Here is a 12,813-nt window from a genome sequence, read left to right as displayed (position 1 = left end):
TCACTCACCCTCAGGAGAATATTGTTTAAAATGTAAATAAAAAAACATTTTAAAAACTGTTTTGGGAAAATGTGAGCCATCCTGGAATGAAAGTATTCTGATTTTCTTACAGCACTGGGAATAGAGCCTAGGACCTTGTACACTCAGCAATTGCTCCTGAGTTACATCCCCTCCCCAAAGGATTCAGATACTTGTATACATTAATTTTTTCTCATAAATCTCATTTTCTTTTGATCTCCAACCAACGACTTCTAATGCAGTATCTTCAATATTTCCCCCACCAACTCCCACCTCAGCCTTTTGATGAATATTTTATAATTTTTAGACTAACAGTTAAAAACATATCCACAAAGAGGAGCTACTAGTTAAAAGGTTTTAATAAATCCCTTCTTTGTGAGGTGAAAAATTCATGTAAAATGTTCATAAGCAAGCCATCATGTATTTACCACTGACTTTTATAAATAGTTGACAGGTATTTGTACTTACTGCATGTGTATAGCTGTGACACATGCCATAAGGCATATATAATTGATGTGAGGGAAGTCTTGTATGCTGTCCCCTCACAATCTATTTGGGAAACAAAATGCCTACAACATTTAAAAATGAATACAGTGTCTGCTAAAATAAGTGTTACCAAAAGTAAAACAGTGAGTTCTGTAGTATTTCACAAGAAGGAGAGAGAGAAATTTGACAGGGGCGGTACAGGACTACTTCTTGAGGACAGTAAAATAAAAAGAGGTAGAAGGAAAAGAGAGGAGGAGGAGGAGGAGGACAGGCCCTGGGACTCTAAAGGTTGAGAGGAGAGACTGGGATAAGAACAAACAAGAATGGGCCCTTTCTGGAAAGGAGCTGCTTTTGAAAATGAAGAGAACCATTGCTGTAAACTACAAATAGACAGACTGAAGATGTAAGGAAGAGGCTGGGGAACAGTGAATGTGGCTGAGTCAAAGCATGTACTCATAAGGAGATCTCAGTTGCTAAAAGGGTGGACAGGTAGACAGAACCAGACCTCAGAAGGTCTTTCCATGTAGAAAAGGACCCGCCATCAATCTTTGGACATAAGAATGACAGAAAGGTAGTGTTTGAACATTCATCCCATAGGGTAAATTTCAGTGGGAAGGCACAAATGATAAGAATCTGGTTAAGAAGATAGTGCTGGTTCATAAGCTAAAGAGGATGGTCCCTGAAAGTCAAGGAGCATGGCAGTGGAAATAGGAACAGTGCCAATGAGAACTGCATGAGAAGAATTAACAGAACTTTCTGGATAACTTGATACATGGGCTAAAAAACAATGAGGGACTTTGAATACAGCATCATGAAAAGTCTAGCTGCCCAGAATACTTGCGTATCAGTGACGAAAAAAGGAGATTCAGAAAGGCTAGATGCTTTGAGGCATTTGCAGTGGTTCTTTACAACTTTTAATTACATATCTCTTCCTATGAGACTCTGATACATTATTCAGAGAGGAAAATGCACTCATATATATTCGATAATTTGTAATGTACACTCATATACTTGACACCCAGAGAGCTCTTGGTCCAAGCTGGGCCAATCAGAGCCCATTCTGGAATTTTTCATCTTTATATCCAAAGGATCTTCACTCCCTAGTGGTAAAATCTATGAATACTAACGCAGGAGCCTGGGAAACAGAATGCTCAGGCATACCCTGTGAGGACAGTCTAATGGAAAAAAGAATGATCTACAGATCAGAAATGAGAAGTAGATAGACCATGTCCTAATGCCCGTCCAAGTCCTTGGATCTGTCTCACTCCTGTCCCTGGGATCTGATAGATACCCCAGTCCCTTATTGATATTTCTTCATGGTTAGGTTTATTTGAACCAGATTTCTGCTAGTTAGCTAAGAGTCTTGATTAATAGACAGGTTAAACATGAGCATTTAATTAAAGATATTCTCTCTATGGGCTCCGTGTTTAACATGCTGGAAAGACATGCAAGTAGAAACAGGCACTCGATGCACAGGACTTAGAAGAGAATTCAAGGACAGGAACTATAGCATGAGTCAAGAGGAGGGCCCCTGGTCTTAACTGACTGCCATCAAGTCCCTATTCAAAAATCATATAATCATAAGCAGGTTATCCTACATCTCTAGATCTTGGGTTACTAGTTTGTGAAGAGGAATTTTGAAACTATGACTAAGTTTTCAGTATGTGTATTTTACTACAATAAAAAATTGGGGGACTGGTGAGATAGCCCACTGGGTAAAGTTACTTGCCATTCAAGCCTGACAAATTAAATCCCCAGAATCCATTTGTCTTAGGGTTTCTATTGGTATAAATAAACACCATGGTCATGCCAACTTTTTCTTTCTTTTTCTTTTCTTTTCTTTTTCTTTTCTTTTTTTTTTTCTTTTTTTTTTTTTTTTTTGGTTTTTTTGAGACAGGGTTTCTCTATACAGCTTTGCACCTTTCCTGGAGCTCACTCTGTAGCCCAGGCTGGCCTCAAACTCACAGAGATCTGCCTCCATGCCAACTCTTAAAGGAAAACATTTAACAGGGTGGCTTACAGTTCAGAGGTTCAGTCCATTATCATCATGGTGGGACATGGCAGCATGCAGGCAGACATGGTGCTGAAGAAGGAGCTGAGAGTTTTATATCCTGATGTGCTGGCATCAGGAAGTGAACTGAGACACTGGCCATGGCTTGAGCATATATGAGACCTCAAAGCCCACCTCCACAGTGACACACTTTCTTCAACAAGGCAATATCTACTCCACAAGGCCACACCTCCTAATAGTGGCACTCCGTTTGGGGGCCATTTTCTTTCAAACCATTACATTCCACTCCCTGGTCCCCAAAGGCTTGTAGCCATATCATAATGCAAAAATTCATTCAGTCCAACATCAAAAGTCCTCATAGTCTATAACAGTCTCAAACTAAAAGTATTAAGTTCAAAGTCTCTTCTGAAATTCATACAATCTCTTAACTGTAATTCCCTGTAAAATCAAAATAAAAAAGCAGACCACATACGTCCAACATATAATGGCACAGGATATACATTACCATTTCAAAATGTAGAGAAGGGAGCATAGTAAGGAAATATTGGGCCAAAGCAAGACCAAAAACCAGCTGGGCAAACTCCAGACTCTGTATCTCATGTCTGATGTCAAAGTGCTCTACAGATCTCCAACTCCTTTCAGCTTTGTTGACTGCAGCACACTTCTTTCTCTTGGGCTGGTTCCACTCCCTGCTAGCAGCTCTTCTCGGCAGGTATCCCATGGCTCTGGCATCTCCAACATCTTGAGGTCTCCAAGGGAATCCAGGCTTCAACTTCACAGCTTCACATAATGGCTTCTCTAGGCCTCCATTCAGGGACAACCCTGACACATGTGTGGGCTTGTGTCTTTCCTTAGTCACTGAAGCAAATTCCATAACCCCTTTCTTCTGAAATCCTTAACTCGAAAGCCAGAACCATTCGGCCAAAAGCTGCCAAATTCTACTGCTTTTACTGAGGCTGTGGCCCCCTTGTTCAATTACATCTTCACCAGCTTTCTGTTTTCCATGGTTTCCTTCATGTTTTCATGGTTTCCTTAGCTTGGTTTGGCTGTTCTGGAATTTGTTCTGTAGACCAGGCTGGCCTCAAACTCAGAGATCCACCAGCCTCTGCCTTCCAGGGGCTGGAATCAAAGGCATGCAAGACCACACCTGGCTCTAAGCTTTTCTTTAATTCCTTTTCATAAGTTGGAAACTTAGCTGGGTGGGATCTTGCCCTGAGGTCACCACTCCCTCTATTCCATTTCTTAGTCTGTTTATCTTCTTGAACACAGGCCTTAACTCCACTCCACTTCCTGGTACTCATTTTCTCCTCAAATTGTTCTACATCTTGTTTGTTTTCTTGCTCCCTTGCTCCTTTTCATTATAAATCTTCATTAGAGTTGCCACTAATAATCACACGACAGTCTATACTAGGCTGTTTTGAGATTTCCTCTGCTAATGGAATTGATCCAAAACTCTTCACTTTAGCCTCAGACAGACTTTTCAGAGGAGGGCAAAAGCAGCCACATTCTTCACCAAAATATCACAAGAACAGTTATTAGGCCACATACTAACATTCTTCTCCTCTGAAACCTTTTGATCGGGGAACCCACAGTTCAAATCACACTTAGCACCGCTGTCTTTCATGCTCCTTAATGGGCTCCTTCCATGGCCCATTAAGCAGCACTTAAAGTGATCAACTACTTTTCTAATCCACAGCACCAAGGTCCATATTCCTTCAAACAAAAGCATGATCAGGCCTATCACAGCAATACCCCAGTCCCTGGGACCAACTTCTGTCTTAGGGTTTCTATTGCTGTGAAGAGACACCATGACCATGCAACTCTTATAAAAGAAAACATTTAACAGGGTGGCTTACAGTGCAGAGGTTCAGTTTATTATCATCATGGGAGGACATGGCAGCATGCAGGCAGACATGGTGCTGAAGAAGGAGCTGAAAGTTTTATATCTTGATATGCTGGCATCAGGAAGTGAACTGAGACACTGGCCATGGCTTGAGCATATATAGACCTCAAAGCCCACCTCCACAGTGACACACTTCCTCCAACAAGGCAACATCTCCAAATAGTGCCACTCTCTTTGGGGGTCATTTTCCTTCAAACTACCCACCACACTGTGTGAAGGTGAAAGAAGAGAATAAATTGCACGAAGTTATGTGTCCACACATGCTCATTCACATGCTCGCTCTCCCTCTCCCCAATGATAATAAACAAAATAAAAATCATTTCTTTAAGAATCATGGGGAAAACCCTATTTTATTGTATTGATATCAGGATTAAATTAGTAAATGTAAAAAAAAAAAAAACCTGGCTTATAACCAAGTTTCCAAAGTGTTGTCATTCAGTGTTATAGGCGTAAAGTACATTGTTTAATGTAATCTTCATAAAACTGTAGAGATTAGAATTATTATTCCCATTTTTTTAGATGAAAACACTGAGGCTTTGTGTAGCCTGCCCTGAGTCCCATACTAATAAAGTCTTAATTTAAATGCTGATCTAGAATAATTGAATAGAAACTAGAAGGTTTTCACTACAATTGGTAGAGAATACTGTTCATCCTAAGAATTAATTTATCAAAATAAGGGGGATTAGCTAACCCTAAACCATTTGCAGACTGAATTCATCACTTCTAAGAGGGGAAGGGGATGCACTGGACTTTGGACTCAACCTACCAGGTCCTGAGGTAGGCATGTCCCTAATGTAATGTTCCATACATCTGTCTAATATAGGTTAATATCTATCATAGTTTAGTTTCTGTTGCTTATCATACAATATCACACACTGGGTAATCTAGCCAGATAAATCTTTCTCTCCTGCTAGTACCCAAATAATCAGTAAGAGGCTTAATATTAATTACATTCTGTTTGGTCTATGGCTCAGGCTTCTTGCTAGCTAGCTATTACACCTTAAGTTAACCCATTTCTATTAATCTATATTTTGCCACATGGCCATGGCATTATTAGTCTGTTGGCATCTTGTTCCTTAGGTGGCTGGATGGCGTATGCCTTGACTTTGCCCTTCTTCTTTCTGTATCTTTCCTTGGACTTCCTGATTGTCTATAACCTGTCTTGCCATAGGCCAGAGCAGCTTCATTATTCACCAATGGTAGCAACATATATTCACAGAATACAGAAAGCCATCCCACAGCACTTCCCCTTTTCTGTCTAATAAAAAAGGAAGGTTTTCATTTTAGCATAGTAAAATTACATATAACAAAACAGTTATCAAGCAAGAATTTCAGTTACAATATCTAGTCTTTGTATTTCATAAAATTAAAGAAAATATTTTATCATCTATCCTATCTTTGTGAGACTAAAGTTTTTTTTTGTTTTTTTGAAACAGGGTTTCTCTGTTTGTTTTTGTGCCTGTCCTGGATCTCGCTCTGTAGACCAGACTGGCCTTGAACTCACAGAGATCTGCCTGGCTCTTCCTCCCAAGTGCTGGGATTAAAGGCATGCGCCACCACTGACCAGCGAGACTGAAGTTTTATATCTAATTTACCTTTTATCATAACTAAAGAAAACTATAATTATAATTATCTAGTCTTCCACTCTATCAAAGACTCCAGAAGGATATAATATTATCTGAGTAAACAGGAAGTGCATTGCAAGCAGCTTCCAAAATTCTAGAAATGACAGAGACATCTAGCTATCTGGACAATCACCAGTCACCCAAAGTTCTTTCATAACATTGGTGCATCCATCTTCAGCCTATAGGCTTAGAGTCTCTGGCAGACTTTTTAACTGAAGCAGGAACTTTGAAACTGTCCTACCTACATTGGCAGTTTGTCAGTCATTTTCCTTTGTGTCTTATAGAATGCCTGGCAGTTTCTTTCATGAAGCAGGAACCCTGAAGGACTGTCCCACCTTGTTTTGGCAAATTCAGCCATCATTTTCCTGTGGGTCCTGCATATCCAGTTTATATAGCATATTGTCAAGTAGTTCAGGCAAGAGTAGTTTCTTACCCAAATGGCTAGCCTTTTCAACATTGTAAGCAAGCTCCATAACACATTTCTTTGATGCCTATCATCCTCTTTGAAGTAATTGGTGCTGCCAGGTGTAAATATATCTAACTGTCCAGAAAAGTCTAAGTTCTTAAAACATTTTAAATGCCATATTCTATAGATCTTTGAAGCATTTGAAGATTATCTACCTAATTGAAATATATCTTTGTATACCTAGAAAACTAACATGACTATAAGTTTGATTATCATAGATGACTATTAATCTATGTTTCTTAATGATACATTATAATTTTAAATGAGTTACATAAATATAAAACCTTAAACAAGAGTAGAAATATATATACAGTATAACAAAATTGATCTTAAATTTGTATTAAAAAAACCAAAATTCATAGTAATATAAAATATGTAAGATTAATAGTTTTTTGGATTAGATTCAATAGTCTACCCTTTTTTCCCTATCATTTATATATCATATTCCCCTTTCTTCTTTTAGAAAGAGATTGACTATGACCAATAACAATTTGTAACTAAACCCTCTAAATAAAGACAAACATCCATAATCCATTTTTTGGGAATGTGGGCATAGTTTTCTAGGCTATTTCTTGCTGATTGGGGGCATTGGCAATCTTATGGGGATCCTGAGAAAATTTAGGATTATGGTCAAGTCCTGACTGGAGTAGCCTGTGAGGCTGCATCATCTCAGCCTCACAGCCTACTTGAAGCTGTTCTGGATGTTGGATCATCTGGAGATTTCTCAGGGGGTCTTCCTTGATGGAACCATATTCACCTGGAAGGAATCCACAGCTTCTCATCTTCTGTGGAGACAAAAGCAGAACCTCTTTTCCAAAGCAACATATCCTTAGATCGAAATTTTGAAGTCAAGATACCTTTAAGATATATATATATATGTATGTTTAATTTAGCAGCCCCTAATATCAAACTCTCTGCAGTTAAAAATCCCAAAGCATAATAACATATGGTATCCAGACTCTCTGTGTATTTTCCAACTTTACATGGCTTTTTTAAAATTTTATTTCTTTTTTTAAGGAATTTCTTTATCCTTTTTCTTTTTTTTTTCTCCCAAGCCTATGTATAATTTTAAACACAGTGTAACCCATTGAGAGGGTTTTTTTTCCCATCTGAATTTGTTTTATTGTGTATCTTTAATCCTTTTCTGACCAGCAGGGTTTTTAAACTAAGCTGCATGGCTAGGACACAAGTGTGGCTTTGGCTGCTGACCCTGCTCAGCTTTTCAACATGGTACAGGTACCAATGAGTCACACTCACCTCCCCAATTCTGGGAAGCAGTTTAAGTAGCATGGAGCTGTGTTTTTAAGCCCGAGGCTGTGCTCCCAGGCCCGGAGGCAGTGGCTGGGAGAAGCCTCTCTGCACCAGTCTATGGGAGAGACTGCCGAAATCCGCCACACCGCTGAGTTCATGGTGGCTGGCGGCCAACTCCATCGCAAAGGCAGCTGTCAGGAAATACATCTCTGCGCTGCTGCTGGCATGAGACTGTGAGACTAGGAAACCCGGTGTGGCTCCGTTTCTGTGTGTTCAGAATCTTTTTTAAGCTTTCTCAGGTCTATTTGGATCAGTGCCCAATGGTGGGCACCAAATGTAGCCAGATAAATCTTTCCCACTCCCTGGTACCCAAATAGCCAGTCAGAGGCTTAATATTAATTACAAACTGTTTGGTCTATGGCTCAGGCTTCTTGCTAGCTAGCTATTACATCTTAACCCATTTCTATTCATCTATGTTTTGGCACATGGCCTTGGCGTTACTGGTCTGTTGGCATCTGTTCCTTGGATGGCTGGATGGTGTCTCCTCCAAATCTGCCCTTCTTCTTTCCATATCTTTCCTTGGATTTCCTGCCTGGCTATAACCTGTCTGGCTATAGACCAGAACAGCTTCTTTATTAACCAATGGTAGCAACCCATATTCAAAGCATACAGAAAGATCATCCCACAGCAGGATAAGTCATAAGAGTTTCATTTTGGTGGGTGGCGGTGTCTCACACCTTTAATCCCAGCACTCGGGAGGCAGAGCCAGGCAGATCTCTGTGAGTTCAAGGCCAGCCTGGTCTACAGAGTGAGATTCAAAACAGGCACCAAAACTACACAGAGAAAACCTGTCTCGAAAAACAAACAAACAAACAAACAAATAAATAAATAAATAAATAAATAAAAGAGTTTTGTTTGGTCCAGGCTCTGAACCATATCTGGTGATAGCCTTTTTTTTTTTTTGGCATGTGACCTAGCCAAGCTGACATTTGTAGTAGACTCACTCTCCAAATAATCTAGTAGTCCATTAATCACATGAATGGATCAATTCATCTATGAGGACAGAGCCATATCGCATCTTACCTGGTACTAACTCTTAATATCTTATGATGTGGACTAAATTTCACATTGAGTTTCATCTACTTCAAATAATCAAATAGATAAAAAATAGGGATAGAATGGGAAAAAAACATTTATTACATCACAAATGTTCTAGCCCATGTATTAGTAATATTTTCCACTGTCAAATTAATAAATTAGGCTTTTGGAAAATAAAAATAATTTATCATTATTTCAGTTAATACTAAATCACCCTCCCTGAGTCCAATCAACTCTAAATCATGGACAGGCAGGAATTTCAGGCTTGTAAAGGACAAGATTGTGGCTCAAGCTAACCTTTGAGCCAACCTCCCTTCAAAGAACCTTTACTTTACCAGCATGTCATTTCAACTTTTGACAACTTGAAACTGTGAAAATAAACTAACTTACAAGCAAAAATAAGATGTGTGTTGTAGATTGCATCGCTAGGAACTTGTTTATTTGGGAGAAAAGAACATCAGCAAAGCAGAGAAGCAACAGACAGAAAATACATCCCTGTGCTTGGTACTGAGCTGACTCCTTGCTTCTCTCCAGTTAGAAGGTATAAATCTTGATAGTGCTCACTCCATAAATGATAATTGGACTAGTAAAACAGGAAGGATAAAGCCTCATTTGGAATATCCTTTAGGTAGAAACTTAGTTTATTTCCTATCTAATTTCAGTTGCTGTTAGTTTTTTTTTTTAAACAATCTCACTGTGTAACTCAGAGTGGCCTCAAGCTCACTGTGTACTACAGAGTGGCCTTGAACTCAAAATCCTCCTGTGCTTCCTCCTGAGGGTTAGGATTATAGGTGTGTATCACCTTGAGTAGCTTGAAGATAGTTAGTCATCAGCAGATACATAGTTGCCACAATTCAAAATGGCTGAGGAATGACATTAAATAGTGTAAAAGTTTTAGTTGCTCTAAAAATGGAGACATAAACATTGACAATAATCAGGTGTTTTCTGTTCATAAATGCCACCTTTTTCTTAAGGGCAGCATTCTAAAGAAATGATAACACTGTTGTTATTATGGGTGCTTATTACACTCAGATAAAAAGAGAATGATATTAATGCACCACTAGTGAAATGAACTTTGAGTTGGTTCTCCAATAGTTGCATGTGTTTTAATGAATCTGGCCTACCCCTGCACTTAGAGTCCATAGTATTTAAACAGCAGGTAATAAGTACTAGGGGACAGTCAGCAAAAGTGATCAGTCATTGCAGTGAAAGGTAACATAGCCATGGTTTAGTACCAGAGATCAATGAGGCAAGAACCAAAGTGGAGCAGGAATACACAGAGTTGTGTAAATTGCCTTTGTTTCCTTTCGTACTATCAAATATACTTAATGGTTAAGCAACTAGGGCTTTGGGTGAAAGTGAAATTTTAAACAGGAAATTTGCATCTGATAGATGTAAAATACAGATGTTTTGTTAAAATAACATGTAGATGAGATGGGAGTAAGGAAAAGAAGATGTTGATTGAGCTTTATCCAAGTCATCTGAAACCAAAAGAGCAGTTTTTTCTAGGTTTGGTCCAGACTGTGACGCACATTGTGATGGGAAGAGAACAAATCAGGAGGCAGTCGAGGAAAAGGGAAAGGAGCATTTTAATATTATGTTACCAACCTAATAATTGTAATGAAACTTCACTTATGTGGAACTTGGCCACCTGGCAATGTCTGTCTGGAGCACAGCAAAGACTCGAGGGAATACAGGAGATGAAAAAAGACCTCCATCTCTGGAAATAGTCCATGCCTCAAAGATCATGTCCATCACTTCTAGACACGCACCAAAGCTTTCTCAGAGGCTATTAATTTTTACTGGATTCAATTTTAAAGGCTTTGTCAATCTGGTTTCCAAACCCTTGAAAAAGTAAACAAGAAGAAGGAAGAGAAACTCTCCCAGCAGGCCAGCAGATAGCAGTCAAAAGAGCAAGCTGGATGCCTGCAGACAGGATGGAAATCAGAAACTGCAGAAACATCCATTTAATGGTCAAAAGGCCTTGGGGGAGAAATTTTGAAAATTGATGCCTATATTAACCATGAGTAATCAAGAAAGTTAATTTGCATTCCACACAAAGACACTTCCTGAATTAGGCAACATGCAATGTCTTGTAAGTCATTCCATAAAGCACATAATAAAAAGGTGAAGGTGTGAGATGTTTCATATGACATCAAGAAAGGCAGAGAGGTAAGATGTACAAATCAAGGTCACAAAGTAGGCACCCCAGGTTAGAAGTTGGAGCTTTTGAGGGGATAATGGTCCTTGTTCCTTCTTGACTGTTTCTATTCCCAGTGAAGGGCCTGGTTGTGTCAGCCTATGTTATGACACTGCTGTGTGTTTATCTTCTTTTTATTACTTTCTTATCATGTCCAAAAAGCAGCTAAGAGATAGAAGGAACAAAAGACCAGTTTATAAGTGTAAGCAAAGCACTAAACATTTCAATTCTGTTGGCACAGCAGGCAGGCTGTGAAGTCCCAATTATTCTCAATAAGAAGCTACCATGGCCACATAGTAAGACTGCTACTACTTTAAAAAAAAGATATTTTCAACTTATCTTAATTTTATGTTATCTATAGGATGAGACAGATAAATGTCACATACATTTTGAAGGATAATATAGAACAGAGATATGTGTATATAGAATAAAGATATATAGACAAAGGTGAACACTACACTAGTTTCTGGAATTTTTTATTTTTTATTTTTTTTTTTTATTTTTTTTTTTTTGGTTTTTCGAGACAGGGTTTCTCTGTGTAGCTTTGCGCCTTTCCTGGAGCTCACTTGGTAGCCCAGGCTGGCCTCGAACTCACAAAGATCCGCCTGCCTCTGCCTCCCGAGTGCTGGGATTAAAGGCGTGCGCCACCACGCCCGGCTTCTGGAATTTTTTAAATTGGAAGCAATCTAATTTATTAACCAACATTAAAAAATAGCATCATACATAAATGTTTGATGAATAATTATATAATTATACAATTATACTTTATTAGGCTATTTATATGATCTAAAATTATGTTAAGAATAAGTCTGGGAATTATTTATGCAGTATAATTGTAACTAGGTACAAAAATTTAGGATGGAAAGCTCCTCCGAGCAATAGCCACAAAACCAGACTTTAAACCTAGGAACAAACTATATGTGCAACACACACACACCAAGAAATATATTTACCAGAAGACATTTTCAAAACCTGAAAAAAATGAAAAGTTATATCATGACCCCTTATGGGAGACTCAGCATTGTAAAGATGCTATTTTATGCAAACATTTGTCAAACATAATGTAGTTAATAATCAAAATTACAGTAGGTTACTAATGAAGTTGGCATACTAATTCTAAAATTCATCTGTGTCCTGCTTTGTTTCTCTGTTGCTGTGACAAACACTGGACAAAAGCAACTTGCAGAAGAAAGATTTGACTTACAGCTTGTAGTCTGTCACTGATGGAAGACAAGGCAGAAACTCCAGGCAGGAACCTGAACGCAGGAACTGAAACAGAGGCCATGGAGGAGTGCTGCACATTGTCTTGCTCTTCATGGCTTGCTCAGCTACCTTTCTTATACAATCCAGGCCCAAGTGCCCAGAGATGGTGGCACCACCCACAGAGGGCTGTACTCACCTAGATCAATCATTAATCAGGAACATGCCCTGCAAATTCCCACAGGTTAATCTGATGGCGGCAATTCCTCAATTGAGATGCCCCTTTCCCGGGCATGTGTAGTTTTGTGTCAAGTTGACAAAAACTTTAACAATCTGGAAAAGTGTATACTTCAGAATGATTATGATATTTGTTTATTTATTATGTATTGACAGGGTCTCACTACTTAGCACCTCAAACAGACATCCTCTTGCCTCAACCTTCCAAAGCTGGGATTACGGGTATGAATTGTCACACCCAGCTAAGTATATTTTTTAAAAGTATAATGCTGGGTCTCTTCCTACCAGATAGGAAAATATTTTATAAGCCAGAGGTAG

General features: G+C 38.9%; 1 protein-coding gene across 1 annotated transcript in view; it reads right to left on the bottom strand.

The window, feature by feature from the left end:
* Window positions 1-12,377, bottom strand: part of Tanc2 (tetratricopeptide repeat, ankyrin repeat and coiled-coil containing 2) — a 338,567-nt gene extending 326,190 nt beyond the window's left edge. Inside the window, exon 1 of the mRNA XM_076577705.1 lies at window positions 12,263-12,377. The gene's annotated coding sequence lies outside the window, so the exon portion shown is untranslated. The remainder of the gene's footprint in view (window positions 1-12,262) is intronic.
* Window positions 12,378-12,813: the final 436 nt, after the last annotated feature.

This window comes from Peromyscus maniculatus, chromosome 8, assembly GCF_049852395.1.
Source record: "Peromyscus maniculatus bairdii isolate BWxNUB_F1_BW_parent chromosome 8, HU_Pman_BW_mat_3.1, whole genome shotgun sequence".
Classification (NCBI taxonomy): Eukaryota; Metazoa; Chordata; class Mammalia; order Rodentia; family Cricetidae; genus Peromyscus; species Peromyscus maniculatus.
The sequence above is the reverse complement of the archived record's forward strand: the minus strand, read 5'-3'. Positions and strand labels throughout refer to the sequence as shown.